This window comes from Chinchilla lanigera, unplaced genomic scaffold (assembly GCF_000276665.1).
Source record: "Chinchilla lanigera isolate Chin_1 unplaced genomic scaffold, ChiLan1.0 scaffold00045, whole genome shotgun sequence".
Taxonomy (NCBI): domain Eukaryota; kingdom Metazoa; phylum Chordata; class Mammalia; order Rodentia; family Chinchillidae; genus Chinchilla; species Chinchilla lanigera.
The window spans coordinates 6,772,423-6,795,730 of NW_004955446.1; positions in this window are offsets into that span (position 1 = coordinate 6,772,423).

Sequence of the window (23,308 nt, forward strand, 5' to 3'; positions counted from 1 at the left end):
TAGAGAAAACAGTACAACAAGATGCAATGATCACAATTCTTACCCTCTGGCTTAATTGAGCCTCTCTTTTCTTTTTTCTTTTGCTAAAGTGTTTCAAAATACATTCTGCCTATTGTGTCACTTTACCCTGTGTCTCTTAGATATAAGTACTTAATTATGCACCTCTTGAAGTATAAACACTTTCTTGCATAATCAGGTCATTCCCATGCCTAACAAAATTAATAATAATTCCTTGCTCTCACTTTAATCTCAATTCAGATTTCTATCATTTCAAAAAAATTGTAGTTGGTTATGTGAAACAAAGTCTACTCAAGAGTATTATGACATTTAGTTGTTGGTAAACCAGTTGCTTAGGGAAAACTATTTCTTTTCAGAGAGACTGCATCATTTAAAATGTCATATATAGCGGTTTCTTCCACCTACCTACCCACTGCTTCTCCCTCTCCTACTCCCTCTCCTTCTCCTTCTCCTCCTCCTTCTCCTCATACTTCTTCTTCAAAATGGTCCCAAATACCATAAATAAACTCTTCCTCTGATGGAGTGGGCATGGAGGGAATTGTTTACTTCATAATGCCTAGGTAGGTCCTATATATTTACCTGGTTAAAAGTCAGCCTTACTAAGCAGAAAATTACACCCGCTTTTTGTTTAAATAATGTCTTTGTATCTGCTAGTAGTCCTTATGTTGGATTCTATAATAATTCCCTGTGTTTTATTTTATTTTTTTAAAGTTTCCTTTATTTTAGATACCCCTCACATACAACACAGAAGTGACAGACATCTTTAGATATTCCTGTTACTCTAAGATGTTCATATATAAGTTGGGTTTCCACTGCCCTCTCCACTTTTGAGATAATAGGATAAACTTGATTCAAAACCCAGTGCCACGACCCATTCAAGCCCACCCAAATTCCTACTGTGACTCCCGAGACTGTCTGGGCTAATGTTCTGCGGGCTCCTCTAGGGTTGTAGGTACTCACTGTTTCACCCCCATCAGCCAGACAGGAAACTCAGCTCCTTCAGGAATTTCACAGAGCTCCACTCACCCCTACCCTGAATTTTGTGAGCTCTGTCACTTTATTTAAGAATTGGTAGCCAGAGCCATGGAAAGAGACTCTTCCCTACACAAGTCACAGTCTTTTTCTGGCCCCTACTCTCTCTCATTCTCTTTTTTCCCCCTCTCCTCTCCCTCTATGAGTAACAAACTCTTCTCTTTATCTCATGCAGAGCAATTTAATAACATTTTTTAGCTTGGAAAAATTCTTGGGTCTTACCCTCCACCTCAAATGGCTTGCTAATACATTTCTTCAACCCAAATATATTCAGGGATCTCTTTCAGAGGATTTCTGGTGAGTGCACTCTTCTCCAGCTCATTATCGACAGATCATAGCCCCTATTTCTGATTCTTCCCCTGTGTTCATCCTACACATCCCTCCCTAACCATATGCTAGGGGCATCTCCTTGAATTCCTTCTTCTAACAGAGCAGAGCACCAGGAATGCTGCTTGCCTGGTGCATCCACAGCTGCTTAGAACACACCAGTAGGATTGTACAAACTAATGCCACTTGCTCTAAGAAGGCTTTTTAATTTTATTAAAATATAACACTGTCTGGGTGCAAAAGTTAGCAGTTTGCCCTATATAAATTTCATCACCCCCAAAGCAAACCTATAGTTGAAGTCAGTCTCTTTCTGACATCCATGATTTCTCAACTCACAGTCAGTATTCTTATAGCCAAGGGACTCTCACTTGCCATGGAGGGAAAAAATTCTCTGAATATTTGTGTCTCACCCAGTTCAGCAGATCACAAAGGATAGGTGGGTACACTTCCTTTGAACTTGGCTTCAAGAGTGTGTCCATCACTCTGAACTATCCCAAGTTTTAGAACCTGCAGAATCCATCAATTTAGGAGCTACTTCCAGCTCATATCTTGAACCTACTTATAATTCTTTTCTTTCCCACTTGAGCAAAGAAATTTAGGGTCTTTGATGTTTTCTTTGTGTCCCTTCTGTCACTTTCCTTGGCCCCCAGGCCTCTTAAACTTGCACGTCCCTCCCTAGGATTTGAACACCAGATGGTGTCCCATTATTTGGTAAAAACTCCTCAAACAAGTGAGGATATCAACTCCGAGTGAGTACACTCAAGCTATGCAATATTTTCAACTCATCCAAGCTGCCTAGAGTACAAAAATTCACCTGGTAGAACGCATTTGTGCACGTAACAAATCCTGCAGGATGTCCGCATTGTCATCAGAAGCCACAGAGTCATAAGTCTGATGCTCAGTCCTTGAAATAAAAGAATTCTAACATCTTAATTTTTCCCCTCTTGAACTACAGAGTCAGCCATTTTTTGTTAGTTTTCAGAACTTCCTGTCAAAAGAATACATCTACCCTCTGACCACACATTCCCTTGGGTCTGTTTGTGAAAGGATATTCTAATAGGTACAAGATTTGAATACCAGTACATTTCCATTATACCTGCCTCATTATCTTACATGGGTCTATCTGTCCTTTGTTTGGGATGTGCTTCTTATGAAGCCTGGTAAATCTTAGGTGAAAATAGTAGATTTATAACCTGTTCTGCTCCTGTCTGCTCTCTCCTAAGGCTACAAACCCCAAAAGATCAGTCACTGAAATGTGTTTTGGTGTCAGCTTTGAAATTCTGCCTTTTAAGAACATTTCATAATAAAATCTTGGAAATAGCATGCGCAGGTTTCACTCCTGACATACCCCGGAAGGTCACATGCTCTAATTCAGCTTAAAGGGACACTAATCATATTCAGCGTGTGAGGAGAGAGGCTTACAGTTGGAGATGACACCATCATTTGCATAGGATGTAAAACTGAAGGACCATTAATTTTATAGCATTAATTGAAGAGCAGAAGTGTTAGACCTCTATAATTATCTTCAGTGAATACATTTCAAAGACATCTCCACAAATGAGGCTCATGCATGTGGATGTATGAGAACACAGACACAAAGAGCAAAGCAAAGTCTCTACTTTGTCCTCTTCAAAAAGCACAGATTGGAGTATCGCTCAGTTAAAAGCTTAGCTTAAACCTGAATTGTTCCCTCTGTGTGTAAATAAGGGGTGTGGATTCTGGGCTTCTAGGAGCATAGTCTGTCCAGAAGGGGCCATATGCAGTCTGCGTGCCACATTTCAGAACCACTGAGCTAGCGAATAGAGGAAGGGGCAGCTTTGGGAGGTAGGTCATGTCCCTGTATGTCCTCCAACACCCTATGCTCCATCTATTGCACCCCATCAGGAGCTGGTGCCTCTCCTCCTAAAATGTGCTTCCTGCATTCTGCAGTTCCCTGTGTGTTATTCCCACAGACCAGCTCAATAACCCTGGGTGCAAAGAAGTAACTACTCTGCAGTGTAGGTCACTGTAATGGTTTGCAGCCCAAGGTCATCATGAGGAGTAGCATTTCTAAAGATTTAAGCAGAAGATCATAGGAATTATTTGAATGGCATTAGCTTCCTAGCCAAAAACTTAAAGAAAATAAAAGATATGGATTTGGAGGGAATGTAAGGGAGTGGCAAGGAAAAGAATGCAAGGAGAGGCCAGCTCTGTGATCATAGGAACACAATGCCAGAGCCAGGGACAGCAGCCATAGTATTGATGGTCCATCTTTGTTTCTGTTGGAGTAGTGAAGGACAGATGGAACAGAGCATTGGGGGTGGAGGGTCTGGACAAATAGTAGGTACAGCCCTAGGTTTAAGAGCTACTTGGGAGTTTCATTAATTATCTTGACATGAAAGACTCATCACTTTAAAAAATATGAGCTACCTCTGAACCTTGGAGTCCCAGAATCTCCCTGAGGTATAATTTAGAGTTTCTGAGGAGAAGGTTGGGAGCCAGCCGTGTAAATCAAGTAAGGCATTAGTTAATGAGGTACCATGATGCATACACTCAACTTAAATGCCCTTGTCTCTGGGGGCCGCAGGAGTGATAACCCTGGTGGGAATTTCAGGTACCACTGCACACAGGTACAGGAGAAACTGGGAAGCACACAGGACTGTAAATGTATCTATGCCAGGGAGCATTGTCTAACTGTAAGTAGCTGCCCTGGGCATAAGGGATTACTCAGGGTGCTTTCTTCAAGGCTTCCTCTCAATTCTAATATACCCCCAGCTCTTCATTTCATGCTTCATTTACCGAGTTGGGTACTATACTCTTTTCTTTTTATGGCTTTCTTGAGGTAGATTTTATATACAATAACCTCACATACTTAAAGTGTTCAGTTTGGTGTTTTGGGATGAGCACACTTACATGTACATGTACTCGTGAAATCAAGATACCAGACATTTCTGTTACCTGCCAAATGTTCTCAAGTCTCTTTGTAATTCTTCCCTTTCTGTACCTTGTCCCTGTGTATTATTCCATAGACTGATCTGTTTTGGTCACTGCAGCTTACTGTGCATTTGCTGGAACTGTACATGTGCATGAAAACATGCAGTATGCCACCTTCTCTTATGTGGCTTCTCTCATTTAGCTGTACCACATGCCTTGGTCCTCTGCTGTTGATATTCCCTCCCCATATTAGAAATAGCCTCATATGACAAGATGATCCATGTGGTAGTTAATTGTGGAATGTAATCTGAGTAAGAAATGCCTAGCAGGTTGGTTTAACAAAGTTCAGGGTGTGTCTGGATGATGGACTTACTGAAGATGGAAGACCCACCTGGGTGTGGGCGGTTGCAATCAATAGACTTCTAATCTAGATAGAATGAAAGGAAAAGAAGAAGGAAGTCTCACTTTCGCTTCTTTGGAAGAGCTCCAATCTCTGTCACTGCCTTTATACTTCTATCTTTAGGCTTCTAGTGCAGACTCATCAGCCTTCCAGCACAGACCCATTGGCTTCCTGATATGGACTTGCATGGGACTCTTCAGCGAGCTCCAGGCATTCAAATTTTGACTGGATCCTCTGGCTGTCCAGCACACAGATGGACCTTTTTGCATTCTTTCACACCTCACTCTGCAGGTAGCCACTGTAAGCCCAATTTGAACATCCTTAGTATATTTTACAGGTATATGACAGTATATTAAATCTGTTCCCCTAGTTAACCTTAACTGGAACAACCCATGATGTGACAGACAAAGCAAATATCCAGTTCTGTATATAATCTTCTTCGGAGACATTTAGGAACTATACAGAAAGGAGTATTTTTTTACTGATTAAAAAAATAATAATAATAAAAAAAGGCAAGCAAAGAGTGTGATTTTATTTTGGGGAAGATGCACTGATTTTTATAGTTTGTTTTATAGGTGCTTTCTTCAAAATGCTTCATATACCTAGGTATGGAACATCCAGACTCCATTTCATTACTACAATAAAATGGCATGGCAGTGTGCATGTGTGTGTGTGTGTGTTTGTTATGGTTGATACAGTTTGTCAACTTGAGAAGTGTAGGTTAACTAAGTGACTCGGCAGGGGGCCAGGGTCCTCACTTTGTAAACATCCTGAGCCTGTGAGAGAGGAAGGCATGGAGATGGTGTGGGTGTAAAAGATCCCTTAAGGGTGGGTAGGCTGCATACAATCAAAGGGAAATGAGGAAGGATTGATTGTTGGTTCTTTGGGGGAGCTCCAGTCTTCACCTTCAGCTTTGATGTCATCTCCTGTCTTCTGGCACAGACTATTCGGCTTCTGCCTGCGACTTTTCAGCCTTCTGGTGGAAACTCTTAGCATTCATCATAGATTCTGCAGTGTTCCATCGCAAACCCATCATATGGACTTGCACGGAGCACTGCACTGAGCTCCAGACCTTGCACTAGATCCTTCATCCTACAGCATGCAGACACCCTCTGCACACTTCCTCATTCAACTCTGCGGCTGACCAAGCCAATCTTGTGATTTCTTATACATTTGTGTATCTTGTGTTATATCTGCTTCTCTAGTAAACCCTGACTGATACAGTGTGTAATGTAATTTAAGTTCTAAGAATGTCTTATCTCATACTTGTTTTTCTAAGAGCCCAGGGGGGGAACTGAAAATTCCAAGTGGAGGGGATTGGACTAAGAGACCCCCCAGGCCCTCTTCTCTGTGACTACAACTCAAAGGCTGAATAACTCACCCTGAGGTCACTGTGAAAGCCACAGCTGGGGCTAAAGTCTGTGTAGATGTTTCAGAGAAGACTCCTTCAGTTGCAAATATGGGAAACTTAAGGCAAAATAAGTCAAACACAAAAGCAAGCAAAGAAATTTAGAGGCCTAAACAGTTGAAATTCTTGGGTTGAACTAAATCGGTCTCAACAATTTAAACATACCAGCATTCAAACTTTGTCTTTCAGCTGTGACTTTCTCTGTGCTGATTTTATTTCCGGGCAACTTCTCTCCTAGTGATCCCCTAGCAGCTCCAGGTACAGGTGTGATGAAATACAACAGTGTGTGTTTAAACTTAAAAAAAAAAAATAGAATTATAAAGGACACATTGCCATGAATCCCCCTCAGAATACTTCCCCTCACTTCACCACGCTTATCACACCATCCTTGCCACTTTCTGAGGTGGTCCTGGAAGTCCTCCTTTGTGAGTTTTTAACTGCACTGTCAGAGCTGCCTCCACATCCTGAATTGATTTAAAATGTTTAATTTTCATGGTCATTTTGACTTGGTGGAGGAACCAGAAGTTGCATGGTGCCAGACCCCGTGAGTGAGGACACACTGTAGTATTTGTATAAGTCTGCCTTTTCACTGGATAGCACTCGGCAGCAGCACTCACCACATTTTTTTTTTTTTTTAACCGCATTCATGAAGACATAAGAGCGCTCCTAGAATTCTTCAGAAAGTGGCAGGAATGTTGAGATAGATACACACAGTGTTTTTCAGTCACTCTTTGTATACAACCTGCACTTCAAGTCTAGGAGTTTCTCAACACAGAACCCCAATCAAAGACTGTTTCTCAGTGCACTAAATTGGACTGCATAACCATCTCAAAGCAGGAGGAAGGAATATTCTGGTTGGTCAGTGCTTCTGTGCCTTTGTCTGAGGGTACAGAAGGACAGATAGTCCCGCAAGACACATGGATTGATGTAAGGAGACTCTTCCCAGAGGGACTGTAATAGTACTACTCAAAGAAAGAGGAATAGATGCTCAGTGCATAACAAAAGGTGCCCACTCAACTTGTTTTCTTGCAGCACTGTTAAAATTCCCGTGGGGATCCTTAAGCATGCCTTTGTCTCTATTACTTTTTCATCATTCTCCTAGGCATGGACTTATGTGTAACATTAAAATAATTTATAAACACGATTATCCTATACTTTCAAGATTGGAAAAACATGATATTTTACACAAAGATGTCAAAGATCTATATAAAATGCAGTGACAACACAGTGGGAATTTAGATATTGGTGTACAGGGCACTGGATTTCCTTCAGGCTAATTTGCTTCATATGTGCAATAGTAGTAAATAATTCTCTACCTTCCAGATGCAGAGGTCAGATTCAATCAGATAATCTCTGGACATTGCATCTTTCTCTGATTCTGTTCCTGGTTTTATAGGCATTGGCAGATTGATGGAACAGAATGCTAAAAAAAAACCCCAAAAAACCAAACAAAAAAACCACCCAAACAATCTCATTCTGATTAAAAATGGGAGATATCCACATAAAGAGTAAACATTATTCATGTTTTGAATATCTTTTGCACATCAGGGCATTTTCCCACATTGTGAATCTACTATACCTTTTTGCAAGTTAAGGCACCGTTACCCAATCAGGACTGAGAATCAAATATACCTTTATGATATTTAGGAGGACGTGATGTGAAGAAAAAAGCATTAAGTAGACCACTGGGAGACTGGTGGAGGGACAGTCACCTTTGAGAAAAAGGTGCTAAAGGTCCTAGTAAGAGTGTCTTGCACCCAGTATCAGCCAAGTGAGTTACAATACTGTGCTGGCAGCGAGGACATAAATGTGGCACCACTTGGACATTGTTCATGGTTTGATAGCCTTTATAGCTAATTATCTGGGTCTCTCTAAATGACTTAATATGATCAATATTACACATCTGCACATATTAAGTCAAGTGGGATCTGTTGTTTGCAACTAAGAACTTCAACCAATAAGAAATAGATCTTGGGAGTAGAGAAATTGGCACCTAGTCTTGGTTTTCTAGCCTTTCAAATAAGAAGACACTTACAAACCCAGCTAGCATTAAAGGCTGAGTACTAGTAGGATATTTTAAATATTCTTCTGTGGTTACTTGAGATTAGCATCCTGTGAAAGGGAGGCTTAGGAGATACAACACAAGAATGAACTCAAACAATGTTAATGATATGGAATTTTTTCTGGTTACTTCTAACTGCATTGAAAAGCTTGAATTCTCTGCTCAGATCACAATCAGAGAAAGAAGTACCTCCTGGTCCCAAGATAAGGTATCCCTTTCAGGCACAGGGCTGAAACCCAAACTTAATCCTGATGGAGTTGCCAAATTATAATGTAAATCAACATCATAACCTTATTGATTCTCTTATGTCAGAGTTAGGACTTAATTAATAGGGAAGAAAAGGACCTTGAGAATTTAAATTGAGGACACATAAAAAGTATTCAGTGATTCACAAAATCCCAAATTCCCATGGGCCCTAGCATTTATTGCCTCACAAGAAGCAGCTGGACCTGCAGAATGGTTAAAATATTCACTGAAGTTTCAGTCGTGGTATTGGCTGGCAGTGAGAACTTGTGAGTCTAGAGTGTCCTGTGTAAGGTATGATACATTCTAATGGCACCTTTTGCACTTCTATAATCAAAGTGCCCAGGATTCAGAATGAAAGGGCAGAAGCAGGAGAGGTACTTCTCAACATTACATCTAATGACTGTGTTGCAAAAGTTTTGCCTTCAAACCTTTCAGTCTTGGATTCTGCCAATTTAAAATTATTATTGGCCAGTAGAGGAATGGTTCTATCAAGAACATTTTCCATTGAATTGAAAAATAAAACTTATTCTTACTAATAAGAGGCTATTTTGGACTCTACATTCCTGGAAAATCAGGCAGTAAAGAGTTTTCAATGTGACTTGGGTGACTGATTCTAATTAACAAGAAAGTTACAATATTTTGTACAAGGAGTGTTTCTGGAACTCTGGGGACCCTTCTGGGTACCTCCACCAGTATTGCCATGTCTGGCAGTAGAACTCAATGGAAGACTAAAGCAACAACACACCAGAACAACAAAGGGGTATCATCCTTCATAAATGAATGTTGTAATGGTCCCCTCATCAGGCAAAGAACACTAGCCCACTAATATCCTGGTTTTGAAGGCAAGAAGAGCCTGGCATAGTGGTGGAGGAAGGGCATCATAAAGCCTCCATATCCATATAGCTACATAAATGAGAGCATAGACATTCATTTTCATCCCTTCCTGTATCTATGTACACCAACTATTAATTTTCCCCTTCTTCTGCTTCCCTCTCATTTTATAGTGTATGTGTAGGTACAGAGCAGTATCTGGGTCATATGACATCAATATGGGATTGTGAATGAACTGAGGAGGTGAGAATCCCCCGAGGACCTGACCTTGGAGCTTAGTGTGAAAATTGAGGAGGCTCTCCCTTATTCTCCTTTAGTGGAGAGAGTGAGCACATTTCTGAAGCATGCAAGGAACAACTGCATAATATTAAGCTGGGGCATATTGCTCTTGTGAATGTAGTTGTTTAGAATTTTAGAAGAAGGTTTTTAGGATGGTTAGACAGCCAAAAACAGATGTTGTATGCAAGTTTTATGCTGTGAATAACTACTTACTTTTTGAACATCCTTTCAGTGTTAAAGAGATCTTCCACTTTCCAAAGGTAAAGGTTAGACACTAGTTTTCCCAGCCTCATGAATAGCTAGAGATGAGTTACAGGACCAGATGAACCATGTGACTTTCATTTTGAAAGAGAATGTCATAGAGTAGGCCATCTATGTAGTCAACATTTCACCACTGTGACAAAATACTGAAAAAAAAAAAAACTTCAATAAGCAAAGATTTATTTTTGATCATGGATTCAGAGATTTCAGTCCATGGTTACTGAGCTAGTGCTATGGGCCTAGGGTGAGGCAGAGAACATGTGGAAGAGAAGAGCTACTCACCTCATGGTAGCCAGTAAAGGGAGAGAAGGACAAAAGGGAGGGAGAGGGAGAGATGTAGAAAGAAAGAGATCATATCAAAATATACCCTTTAAAGGCATCCCCAGTGAAATACTTCCTCCCACTAGGCCCTGCACCCTAACGTTTCTATCACCTCTCAATCACACCAGCTGCTGGGACCATGCCTCCTACACAAGCTTTTGGAGGACATTCCAGTCCAAATGTTCCATAACTTTCCACTGCTGGGCCTCCAAGGCTCATGTCCACCTCATAATGCAGAATGCATTCAGTGCAGCTCCCCCAACATCCCCCAAACTCTTAAGAACTCCAACATTGCTCAGAAGGCCAAGTCCAAGAGCTTCTTGGAATGACACTCAAGGCAAACTCTTAGCTATGAGCCCCTGTAAAGGTAAAAAAATAAAAAGTTGCATATTTTCAACATACTTTGATGGGACAGGGTATACATTGCCCTTCCAAATGGAAAGAATGAGAAAATGCCAAGAAAGGCTCAGAGGAAGGCAAGAACAAAAATCAGCAAAATAAACATTTAACCCTATAAGTCCATGTCTGGAAGCTAGGTCATAATGTGGCATGATGTGGGCATGAAAGGACTTGAGCAGTCCTTCTCCTCTGACTTTGGCAGCTGCAGCCCATATGGCCTCTCACTTGTACGGGCTCGGCTCATTGCCTGGAGCTTTCCTTGGCAGACACTCTACATTCCTCGTATTTCTAACTTCCTGGGTTCTCCCCTGCAGCTTCAGTTTCACTCTTACAACTCCATGTATCACCCTGTCAGGGGCTTCCTGCGGAGATTCCAACCTGACCATATACTCTCTGGCCTCCCAAACCTTCCTTTCAAAGCTCTATGAGCTTTTTACCTGCAAAAACCCTTTTTACCTGCAAAAACAGCATGATATGGACAATGCCAGGGTCTACCAGTTCTAATAGTAACCAGACCTGCTGGGATGGTGCCTATAGTGGCCTTCAAGTGCGTGGATAGCTGAGAACTCTGAGCAGGATCTTGGAGAAATAACTTTCTATTTGGCCCCGTGGGCAAAGTGTTCCCAAGGACTTTCTTCTCAAATGAAAGGTTTATACATTTTACACTTGAGTCTGCAATGGGTGATGTCTGGTCAATTTCTGAGATGCCCTCAAGTCATATTTCCTATTGTCTCAGTACAAAGGACTTGGTTTTTTTCTTCTTCATCATGTATTTATTTTTTATTAGTATATGTTTACAGTACCTAGTGAATACACGCATCATGGGAAATTGGTACATGTACATTTCACATCTTAATCCCTCTTACTTTCCCTTACCCCTTTCAGTGGTGTTAATCTCTTCAATAACTATATATTCCTTAACCCAACTTCACATGTGCTTATTCTCTGGCCAAACCACAAGTCTCTCATATTTTTCTGCTGTGGTGTTTTGCTTATGATTCAGTAAATCTATCAAAAAGGAGCAAGCAATACCCATGCTACAGCCTGAATACTATGCTGCCTTGAAATTTCCTCTGCCAGAAGAATTAGTCTGTCACCTTTAAACTCAGCTTCTCATAAAGTCTCAAAGAATGCACACAATATGGGTAAATTTTCTGCCAGAATGTAGGAGACATGGCCTCTAGTCCAATTCCCAATAGTGTCCTCTCTCTAAAAACTCATCAGCACAGACTTTATTATCTGCATTCCTGTCACCATTCTGCTTTTCTGAGATCACACCAGAATCAGCCAGTAAGGCCTGCCTACAATCTTCTAAGTTTTCTTTAGCTTGCTTCTCCAAACTTTTTGAAACTCCTCCTGAAAGCTAGCTCTGAAGGTTTCTGAGCTGCATGGTCAGGAGTACAGTAGTCACATAAACAAGCCCATCTCTCAGTACCAACTTCTTGTGTTAGTCAGCTTTCAGGCACTGTGACAAATACCTGAGAAAATCAACTTAAAGGAGGAAGGGTTTATTTTGGCTCACAGTTCCAGAGGTTTCAGTGTATGGTTGCTTGGCTCTGTTGCTTCTGATCCTGGGGTGAGACAGAACAGCATGGTGAAAGAACAGAGTTGCTCGCTACATGGTGACTGCGAAGGAAAAAGGAGCAGGTTGGAGGTTGGGTAGAGAAGAGGCCAAGAACAGCTCTTCAAAGAGAAAACCCTAGTGACCTAGTTCTTCTAATCAGACCCCACCTCCTACAGTTTGGATCACCGTCCAATAACACCACTAGCAGGGCACCAAGTCTTCCATCCATGAACTTTTGGAGAATGTTCCCGGTCTATACATAACATGAAGAAGGCATTCCAGCCAAGAAGGCAGAGCTGATCTTGCTCCTGGGGGCAGCAGGGCCTCAGGGTCCTGCCCCAGGGAGCAGTCGGCAATGGGCCTGGACACTGTTTCTATCTGTAAATCCTTCTAGCTTGATTCTGTGGCATGCTAGAAATTCCTTGAGCCATCACAAATTATTTACTATATTCTCTTTCCTGCTGCAGCTAGGTAGAGTGGGTTTGTTGTCTGCAATTAAGGACTCTCCCTGATATCCAAAGAAGCCTTTCCTGCCTGTAGCAGCCAGTGCTAAGGAACACAAAGAAGGGAATCTTCTTTTTTTTCTGCAGATGTTTCCATATCCCAGTTGTCCCTGGCTCAAAACTCTGAATACACATCAGGTAAAAGGAAGTGGTTCAACTTAAACAATTCTTTACACAAAGGGACATTAGCACAGCTGCGGTTTGCCTAGGAAATTTAAGAGTGGTCCATAAAGGGAAAGCCCATCTGTTTGGGGACACTAAATCTGCTTGTAGTCCACAGGATATCACACACCCAAAGCAGGGACTCTAACTGCGAAGCCTAATTCTATAGACAAATTGTATTTGCCCCTTATGGCAGCCTAGTGGGATACAGCGCTGTGTGCAGGGGACTGTTCGTTGGATTACTTGGTGGCTGTTATATGCGAACAGGTTTGCAATGTAGTTTTAGTAAATCTAAGATTCATACTGGCATTGAAGAAAATTCTCAAACAGCTTTATCCCAAAAGAACACAGAACATGTTTTCATTTCAAAATTCAAAGAAAGTCCTTTAAAGGGACCTCAAGATTTCTAACCAAGAAGAGTATGTGATAAACCAGAATTCTATGCATACTTAATGAAGTTGCTACCTATCAGGCATTCATGACAATTCTGATTTTTAAAAGACATTTGTGTTAAAAAAAATAAAAACCAGATAGATGCCAGCAGAGTTGTGAGGTTCCCCAAAGCTCAGGTCATCCTGGGTAACTGAACTAAAAGCTATGAGAATTATCAAAGGGATAGCTTGCGCCCTGACTACTCACAAGTACAAAACCATCTTCCTTTTACAGCCCATTTTAGTGCAAGTGCCCAACATCCCCCTGCTTTGCAGCTACCATATGGTGTTGATGTAGGTTTATTTAGGCTCTGTGTTATCTGGGGAACTGAAAATTGACTGGGGAGTTAGGCAAACCCTTATCTCCTGCTGGCTTCTTTGCTTGCTTACACTGCACTTTCAATCACTCAGCCTCTGGGCCTCTGTTTTCCCATTTAGAGAACGGGATCGGTGGTATCTTTTTGCAGGCTCTTGGGAAGCCAGGGAATGGAGAGGTTCTGTTGTTTTCCTGCAAGGTGAGGAGCTACTGGACACAAATGCAGTCGTGTTGCTTGTCAGAAGGTAGCGAGAGCCTGCAAAAGAAAGATACTGGCTTTTTCTGGACTCGTTATTCAGAGCGCTCAAAAGCAAATGCCTCCCTTTTCACATTTATCTCCAGAGAATTTCCTGTTATTTCTCTGGTATTAATTGATGGTGGGCACCCAAATTCTGAAGTCTCAAAGGGAGGAAGTGCTTTCTATTGTAGACGTTGCTTATTTTCTTTTTAGTTTGTTCCATTCGTTTCCTCAGGGGCAGGAAGGAGCAGAGCCTGCTGCTATTGGGTTAATTGTGTGGATTACCAGGTGCATGCAGGAAATGGTAAGACTGAGCTCTACCAGCCTGCTTTTTCCACAGAGCTTTTCTTGCAGGAGACGCTGGGACAAGAGACAGAGAACTCATTACCTCTCATCCTAACAAGTTCGCCTAGGGGGCCTGACACCATCCATATTAGTGAAGGTGAAGGCTAAATCTCTGTAACAAAAAGACCCAATGCCATTCTGAGAATGATCTTTATCTCTCAAGTAACAGCAGGAACAGGCAGGACAGCAGCTGGCTCTTCCTCCCTTCAGTCTTGCTTCCTTGAAGTTTCATGTGCGATTCTACTCAGTTCATACACTGAGGCGTCACTTTGATCAACATTGTGCTCTTTAGTACATTGCTCTGTTTGGTAGAAGCCCCACATTAACAGCATTGTATGCATAGCATGGTCTTGCAAGAGTCCAGTGCTTCTATAAGCAGCGGTCGGTCACTTTTTGTCAGTTTTTCAGCGAGAGGATATTGCCAAAATACTCAGCAGCAATGTGTCTGCTCCAGAAGTAATAATTGGTCCCTTCTCCCTGACAGGTCTGTTCTGATGGGAACAAAATCCATTGCTAGTTACGCAAGCAATGCTTGGCTCCCCACATGGAGTAGGACTTCGGGCCACTGTCCTCAGACCCACCTCTGCCCATCACTGATCATCCTCATCTCCCAGCCCAGCTTCCTGAGGGCCTGAGATTGAGTACACGATCACTGCCCAGAGGAGCTGCAGCCCTGGCGGGAGACGCCTGCCAGTGAAGGTGAGCCCAGCTGTGGTGCTAAGTGCTCTTGGTGGGGCGTGGAGAGAGCTGTAAATGCTCAGAGAGGGGCACTTCCTGAGGAAGGAGTGGCAGGGTTTCCTAAGGTGAAGAAGGGGGCTCATCTCACACAAATTAGTTACATAAAGACTGAGTAGAGGGAATGGCTGGGGGAGGGGTAGGAGAGAGCGAAACATCCCTAAAACACTGTCAAAGAAAGCCTTTTCCCAAAAAGAAAGGGTTTGGGGGTGCTGGAGTCTCCTTCTGGATGTCGTTTCTAGATTCTTTCTGTCTCGAACAAAGAACCGAGAGAAATAAGCAAAATCAGTGTTAAGGTTGCAAATTTATTTGAGGTAGGAAAAGTTAAAGTGGTAGGAAAAATTTAAAATGAAGAGCAAGGGATAAACTGGCTTTGCAGAGCAAGTTTCGGCTGAGTAAAAGCGAGAAAAATAAAATAAAAACATAAAATAAAGTAAAAGTACCCCATGGGGCACGGGTAAGCTACCATGAGAAAAGACACAGTAACAAGTGCTTAATGGTGACTCTTTGTTTATCCCACGCGTCGTGATTTCTTAGAGAAGTCCACAGACTGAGTCCTGAGAATTGTCCTTCTCATGTGTTCTGGGGTTTTGTAATCAACGGGTCAGGCTTACTCCCCCAGCCACCTTTGCTATGCCCTGCCTTTCTGCCTCAGAAGTATAGCTTAGCCTTAAAACACACACACACAACAACAAAACCAAACCAAAACAAAACCCAGAATGACTGAAATGAAGGATACAAAGCAGATGAGAATCCTGGTTAGATAAATACAAATAAGAAGATGTTCCCAGTGAGCCATGCAGTGCTAGCTAAGGAGTCTGGACCTGATCCTGATGGTAATAGGAAACTGATACTGTTTTGGCGGTGCCTGAGTCTCTTTCTGGAGGTGGTTTCTAGGGTTTTTTATTCTGTCCTTAGCAAAGGATTGGTTAAAACAAACACAAACAGTAGCAAAGATTTTATTGAAAGTAGAAAGAAACAGTCTCTGCAGAGCAAGATTGGGCCAAGTAAAAGTAGGAAAAGAAGTGCACCCAGGAGGGCGGCCACCATGCAGGAGCGAACGCAGTGGTGGAAACTCAATGTTGACTACCTTTTCTGTATCACCTACTCCCCAGGCTGATGTCAGGGCCAGGCCACGCTATGGAAAACCTGCTTGAGTTCTTGCAAGAAGTCTATGTGCGGTGTTTTAGAAACACTTTGGCACATGTATGTGTTCTGGGATCTTGTCACTCCTCCTTTCCCAGCCAGTTTTAGCCACATCCTACCTTCCTGTCTCAAAACCAGCAAGACATTTTTAGGGGTATATTATAAATTGTTTGTGTTCTAGAATGATTGCTCATTTCCAAGAGGAAGGGATGTTCTGAAATGCGTGGCCTCAGATTCACCAGCATCAGAGTCATGTGGCATACCAGTGAAACTGCAAAATCTTTGTCCTCATCTTACACTTGTCGAATCAGAATCCCAGAAAGTGAACCTCACTAGCCTCCACTCACATATATAAAATGTCCTCAAAGTGATTCTTATGCCCACTAAATACCTAAACATCAGTGGTGGCAATTATTCCAGGGCTGAGGGCCAAATGATGGGACAACCAGTCCTAGGAGAGGAGTCTCGTGTGGTGGCAGATACTTATGGGGAGGGTGGGAAAAGCTCTAATCCTTAGCATGGGAAATAAGGGATCTCTGACTTTGAGAAAACTTTGATCCTGAGAAACAATTGCTGCAATTCCTTCCCCACAGAAGAGTGGGGACACGGAGATAAGGAATAGATATCCCCATTCTGGGTGGCATGAACACTTCAAGAACTTATTTAGAGCATGTGGATTTGGTAGGACAAATGCTGTAAAAATAGAATATATTCCTGCCAGGAAAGTTTGCAGCTGGCAGTAGTGATTGGTGGGTTCTGGTAATATGTTGTACCTTGTGGCATTTTTAAAATTTGTCTTTAACTAAATCAACTAAATATTCATCATATGGCTTAGAAATTGACACTGACAAGAACAGAGACGTTTTGATTGGTGCATCTGCAGTCTGCCTGCACCAAAGAAAGGTCAAAAGGCTGCCCTTGGCTGGCCAGGCTTGGAATCAGTAAGAAGTGTCTGTGAGATCTGAAGGCATCGTGTGCTGAGACTACTGACACCTGGAAGAAATTGTCACAAGAATAGTATTCTCTCCTGCAGCAGAAATCATCATCACCTGCATTTCTACTGGGGTGATTGCTTTTGCTTTCATGTATTTCCCCCATGGGTGGGTTGCTTGAACACCCGTGCTATAATTTTCCTTGGCTAGATATACAAAGCCAGTGGGGGCAGGCCTAGGAATAGAACCTAACCTTCTCACCACAGCCTCCTACTCCGAAACTTCCCAGCTGCCTCATACCACTAGTGATCTTTTCCTCAGACATACAATTTCAGAGACAACGGGGAATGTAGTTCTCCCCATATATAATGTTTACCACACTCAAAATCTGATTTGGACAGAGAAAATTTTATTGGGTACTCTAGCATAGATAAGTGTTATTAAGAAATGAACAAACCCCCAAATTAGAGTGACTTGATGCCGTGGAAGTTTTCTCTGCCTCCTGTAACAGTTCAGAGCAGATGGTCTTGGTTGAGGATTTTGATGGGATGGAGGAGGGTTCTGCTTCCCAAAGTTGTTTAAGGATTTGGGATGATGGAGCCTTGGCTGCTTTCAGCCTTTGGGTTCCAAGACAACTAGGGGCCTTTTCCAGCCAGTAGAAAAGGAAATATGCAGAATCGAAGTTCTGAACTCCAGGCCTGGAAGTAATACAGCCCACTGCAATAAGACCAGTTCCACGGCCACGCCTCACTAAAAGGCAGGTTAGAAAATATAGGAGGGACAAATTATAGTGGACAAATTTGAAATTCCTAGCAATGTGTGAACCAAAATATGGGAGCTTCCAGGAATACTTATAACAAAAGCCAGAGAAATCTGGCAAGGGTTACTTTTCAGTCATTGCCTTCCTTTCTAACTCACCCATGCACAAGCATTTATTAAGCTCTGTAGATCACATACTGAAGATGCTAAATGTTTTGAAGAGTTTTGAGGCACACAGAACTTAGTCTCTATCTCAAGGACTTTAGAGAATAATGGAAAAACACTAAAAAATAAACAATGAAGTAAATGCTGTAATAGAGAAATATATAAAGAATTACATAAGCATGCAGGAAATAGATTCATTCAAGGTACTTCACTAAGCTTATAAGAAGGTGCAAAGACAAAAACTGCTTCTATCCTTTCTAGATATAGAAACCAGAGATCAGAGGGAATGGGAAGACTAAGCTTTACCTCTAATGATTCCAGTTCTAGATAAGATGAAGTAATCACACTCTGTCTCTCTCAGCTTTAACCTGGGCAAAATGAATTGAGAATCTGGGGAAAAAAGTCAAAGCTTATTGGAAAAGAATACCAGAAATTGAAAGTCCATTTTGTCCTGCTGAAACTCCTCAGACAGGATCTAGTACAGCCTCAAATCTGGAAATTGTGTGCAGACAGAGCTTTGGAGCAGCCATCTACTTCTGGCTTGATGAACAGGAGAAAACACCTAGCACTCAAATAGGAAGATAGTTTCCACTCTATTCTTGTTTCCATTCTCTTATACCCTGGCTCCCAAGCAGTCTTATTGTGGCAACATCACAGGGGCTCTTAGAAGTGTAAAATCTGAGGGCAGGTCCGTGTCGGTAGGTCTGTGGCACCAACAAAATTTGCTGTTGGGTTCCTTTCTTTTTCTGGATCTAGGTGTAGCCACAAAAAGTATGTCAAAGAGTAGAGTAAATAAGGCTCCATCTTTATGACTTAGAAAATCAAAAAGAGGAGCCCAGGTCATTAGAAAGTGTCAGGAAGACTGCAACAGGGAAGAAACCTAGGGGATGATCCCATAAAATTGTTTATGAACTGCTGGACTTACTCTTGGGCTACAACATGTGAATTTGACCCCAGTCAGTAGAACACACCCTATGGGAACTGAATCATGGGATGAGCCTCTCCCCAGGTCTCAAACTGGCCAATGGATGACACACATGTGGGACAACCTTAAATGGCACTGCAAGGGCTTTAAAACCAAAACTGACATTGAAACTGTAGCCCACACAAGAATGTTTAGACTATGTTGCCTAAACCCAGCATGAAAATAGTTTACCAAAACGAAATTGCCAATATTCTCCATAGGATTTAAACAAAAGCCAGGCTTTCATAATATATATCTAAAATTTTCAGGGCAAAATCCAAAATTACTCAGCATGCAAAAACAGAAATGTCACTGAATTCACAGGATGTTGATCCACAGATGTTGGTGGTGAGATTAAAGATATTTTAAGTAGCTATCATAAAAATGCATCAACTGGGAAGAATGAAAACTCTCAAAATAAATGAAATCATGGTCTCATCAAAGAAATAGGAACTATAGAGAAACACTAAATGAATACTACATAACTGAAAAAAACCACTGAAATTTTAAAACTTGAATGTGCTCAAGAGCAGAAGAGCAATAACAGAGGAGTCAAAGAATTAGAAGCTAGACCAACAAAAATTACCTAATCTGAGCAAATTAAAGAGGGGGAAAAAGATTGAGGAAAGAAAACTAAGTGTAGCCTCAGGAACTGAAATGATACCAGAAGTTCTAACATTTTTGCCATCAGGGTCTCTGAAGAAGAGAAGAGAGAGTGTGGTGAAAGAAAATATTTGAAGAGATAAATGGCTGAAAAAAGCCATAATTTGATGAAAAGCACAAATCTACATAGTTAATGAGCTTAGCAAACCCAAATAGAATAAATTTTTAAAAATACCCATATACAGAATGAACTATTGAAAACAAAAGGCAAAGAAATTATCTTTATAGTATTCAGAGAAACGACTGCAGATTTCTTGTCAGAAACCAGGGAGACCAGAAGGTAGTTGCACAAATTCTGAAAATGATGAAAGAAATAAATTCTCAGCCAAATATTTCTATCCATAAAAAATGCATCAGAAATGAAGTATTCTCAGATGAAGGAAAAATAAGAGAATTTGCTGCTAAAAGGTGTACTTTAGAAGAATTGCTGAAAGATATTTTTTCAGGGAAATGGTACCAAGAGAAAACATCACATCAGGAATGAATAAGTACCAGTATGTATGGTATATCTAGGTAAATGTAATGGACCCCTTTTGGGGTTTTGGATACACATAGGTACAATACATAAGCAATTACAACATAAAGGTTTAAAGGTAAGGATAGGGGGGTCTACTTGGTAGTAAAATTTCTGTATTCCATCTGAAGTGGTAAATTATTGACTCTAAAGCTTTAAAGGATATATATATATAAACAGCCTTAAACATCCACACAAAAGATATAGTCAAAAACACAGTAGATTTAAAATGAATATTAAGTTACACTCAAATGACATAAACTAAGGAAGAAGGAAAGGAAGTGGAAAAATAATAAAAATGGCATAAGTAAAACATATGAAAAGTAACATAGAATGTTAGTAATCTAAAATCACTACATCCAATAAAGGCAGATACTACCAGAATGGATTAAAAAAAGATGGACTACATTCTGCCTATAAGAAATTTACTTCAAATTAATGATAAAGATATAGTAAAAGGACAGAAAAAGACATACCACATCAACACTAATAAAAAACTGGAAGTGATATATTAGAATCATACAAAGTAGGCTTCATAGCAAAAAAGTTATCATGGATAAGAGAAATATTACATAATTATAATAGGAGAAATTTAACAAAAAAGAATAACATCGAATCAAATGTGCATCTACCTATCCACTACAGAGTTTCAAAATATGAAAACAGACAGAACTAAAAGAAGAAATAGACAAGTTGAAAATCAGAGCTAAAGACTTTTACACTTTTCTCAGTATCAATAGAACTATATTACTTTTGATCAATCAAGATGTGTAAAAACTTAACAGCAATATGACCTGGATCTATTTGACATTACAAAAAAAAACCCAATTGTCATGTGTACATGAAATATTTACCGAGGTAGACCATATCTGGGTTATAATAAATAGCAAGTTTATATCTACTAGAGAAATTTGGTTCATAAACATTCCTAAAATTCATCTGGAATCAGAAGACACCTAGAATAGCAAATGCAATCCTGGGAAACAAAGGAAAGGCAGGAGGCATCACAATTCCTAACATTAAATTATACTACAAAGCTACTGTGATAATATCAGCATGGTACTGGCAAAAAAACAGACCTGAAGATCAGTGGAACAGATTAGTAGATGCTGACACAACTATAAACACACTCAGCCACCTTATCTTTAACAAAGGGACCAAACAAGTTCTCTGGAAGAAAGCTAGCCTCTTCAATACATGGTGCTGCAAAAACTGGCTTTCCACATGCTGAAGACTAAAACTAGAACCATGTCTATCACCATGCACTAAACTAAAGTCAAAATAGATCAAAGATCTAAATATTAAAATAGAAACACTAAATCTACTGGAAGAGAAAGTAGGTAAAAATCTTGAAGACACAGAGATAGGCAGAGTTCATGAACAAAACTCAAACTGCACAGGAAATACTTTAAAGAATCTACGACTGGGATCTCATCTTATTGAAAAGTGTTTGCACATCAAAAGAAATCACCAATAGAGTGAAAAGAAAACCCATGAATTGGGAAAAAATTTTAGCCAACTGCCCCTCAGACAGAGGACTTCTATCTAGACCATGTAAAGAATTAAAAAAAAATCAGACCCCCAAAATTCAAAGACCCAATCCAAAAACAGGCAGCTGAATGAATACACACTTTTCAGATGAAGATACACTAATGGCGAATAAGTACATGAAAAAATATTCAACATCATTAGTCATTCAAGACATGCAAATTAAAATAACAGTGAGATTCCATCTCACCCCAAACAGATTGGCTATCATAAAGAAATCAACCAATAACAAATGCTGCAGAGGCTGTGGGGGAAAAGAAACCCTACTCCACAGCTGGTAGGAGTGTAGACTGGTGAAATCACTGTGGAAATCAATTTGGAGATTCCTCACAAAACTTTGATTAGAAGTCGCACTCAACCCAGCTATTTCTCTTTTGGGTATTTTCCCAGAAGAATTAAAAACATCATACCACAGCAATGTATATGTACCCATGTTGATAGCAGCACAATTTGCTATAGCTAAATCTTGGAAAAAACCCAAATGCCCATCAACTGAGGAATGTATAAAAAAGATGTGGTATTTTTATATAATAGAGTATTACTCAGCTATAAAAAAAGATAAACTCGAGGCTTTTGTAGGTAAATGGATGCAACTAGAGACCATACTCATAAGTTAAATAAATTGGACCCACATGTGTAAACATCATGTTGTCTCCCTGATGTAGGAACCTGAAAGAGTAAGTAAAACTCAAAATGTACAATAGATGATATGAAAGAGAAAGCAATTGCTCAAAGGAAGGAACAACTGGGATGAGGGAAAGAAGAAAAAGAAAAAAGGAAAAAAAGAAAAAAATATATATAGAAGGATAGTTGGGATAACTGTATTGATGATGTCTGATGGTATATTGAAAGAAACAGTTAATACTTAAATTTTTTTATATTCTGACCAACTTTGTGTGCTTATATCTGGTAATCTGAGCAACTGATTTGAAGACAACAATATGCAATGAAACAACCATTGGTGAACTCCTACCATCTTGTCTAGTGAAACTTTGTATTATCTCTAATGTTTTATTTAATAATTATTTTTTTATTGTCTTTAATGGTTTGAGCAATATTCCATTCTTAAATCTGGCAATCTGAGCAACGTAGTTGAAGATAACAATAGATAATATAACAGCCACTGTTAATTCTTATCATTTTGTTTTGCAATCCTGTATCACTTTTAATATTCTTGCTTTGCTTTGTTTATGTCTGTGATGTTGATATGTTGCTATTGTTCTTTTTTATCTTTTTTACTATTCTCTTTAAAATAAAAAAAAGAAATTTGTTTCAGAGTTAAAATTACCTTCCCCAAACCTTGAGGTCTAAGTGGGTTTCACTAGTTAACAAATATTTAAAGAAAAATATATGATGAATTCTAGGCAATAAATTTCAGAATAGAGAAAAGTAGAGAATATTTTCCAAAAAAATTTATGTGTCTAACACTGCTCTGGCAGTAAATCAGACATACATTAAAGAAAAGAAAACTACAAACGAATAACACTCCTAATGCTTGATACACAATTCCACAATAAAAATATAATCAAATTATGCAATATGTAAAAAAGAATATACTGTGGCTAAGTGGGCTATATTTTAGAAATGCAAGACTGGATCAATATTCAAACTTCACAGCCAGATAACTGATTCAACTTATCACACTGGCAGTCTAAAGAAAAACAGGTACATGATTACTTCGAGTTATACTTCAAAGCTACAGTGATTTAAAACAGCATGGTAGTGGCAGAAAAACAACCATGTAGATCAGTGAAACAGAATAGAGGTTGCAGAAACAGCCCCAAGCACATTCAAAGGGGCCAAAAATGTATGTGATCTTTAACAAT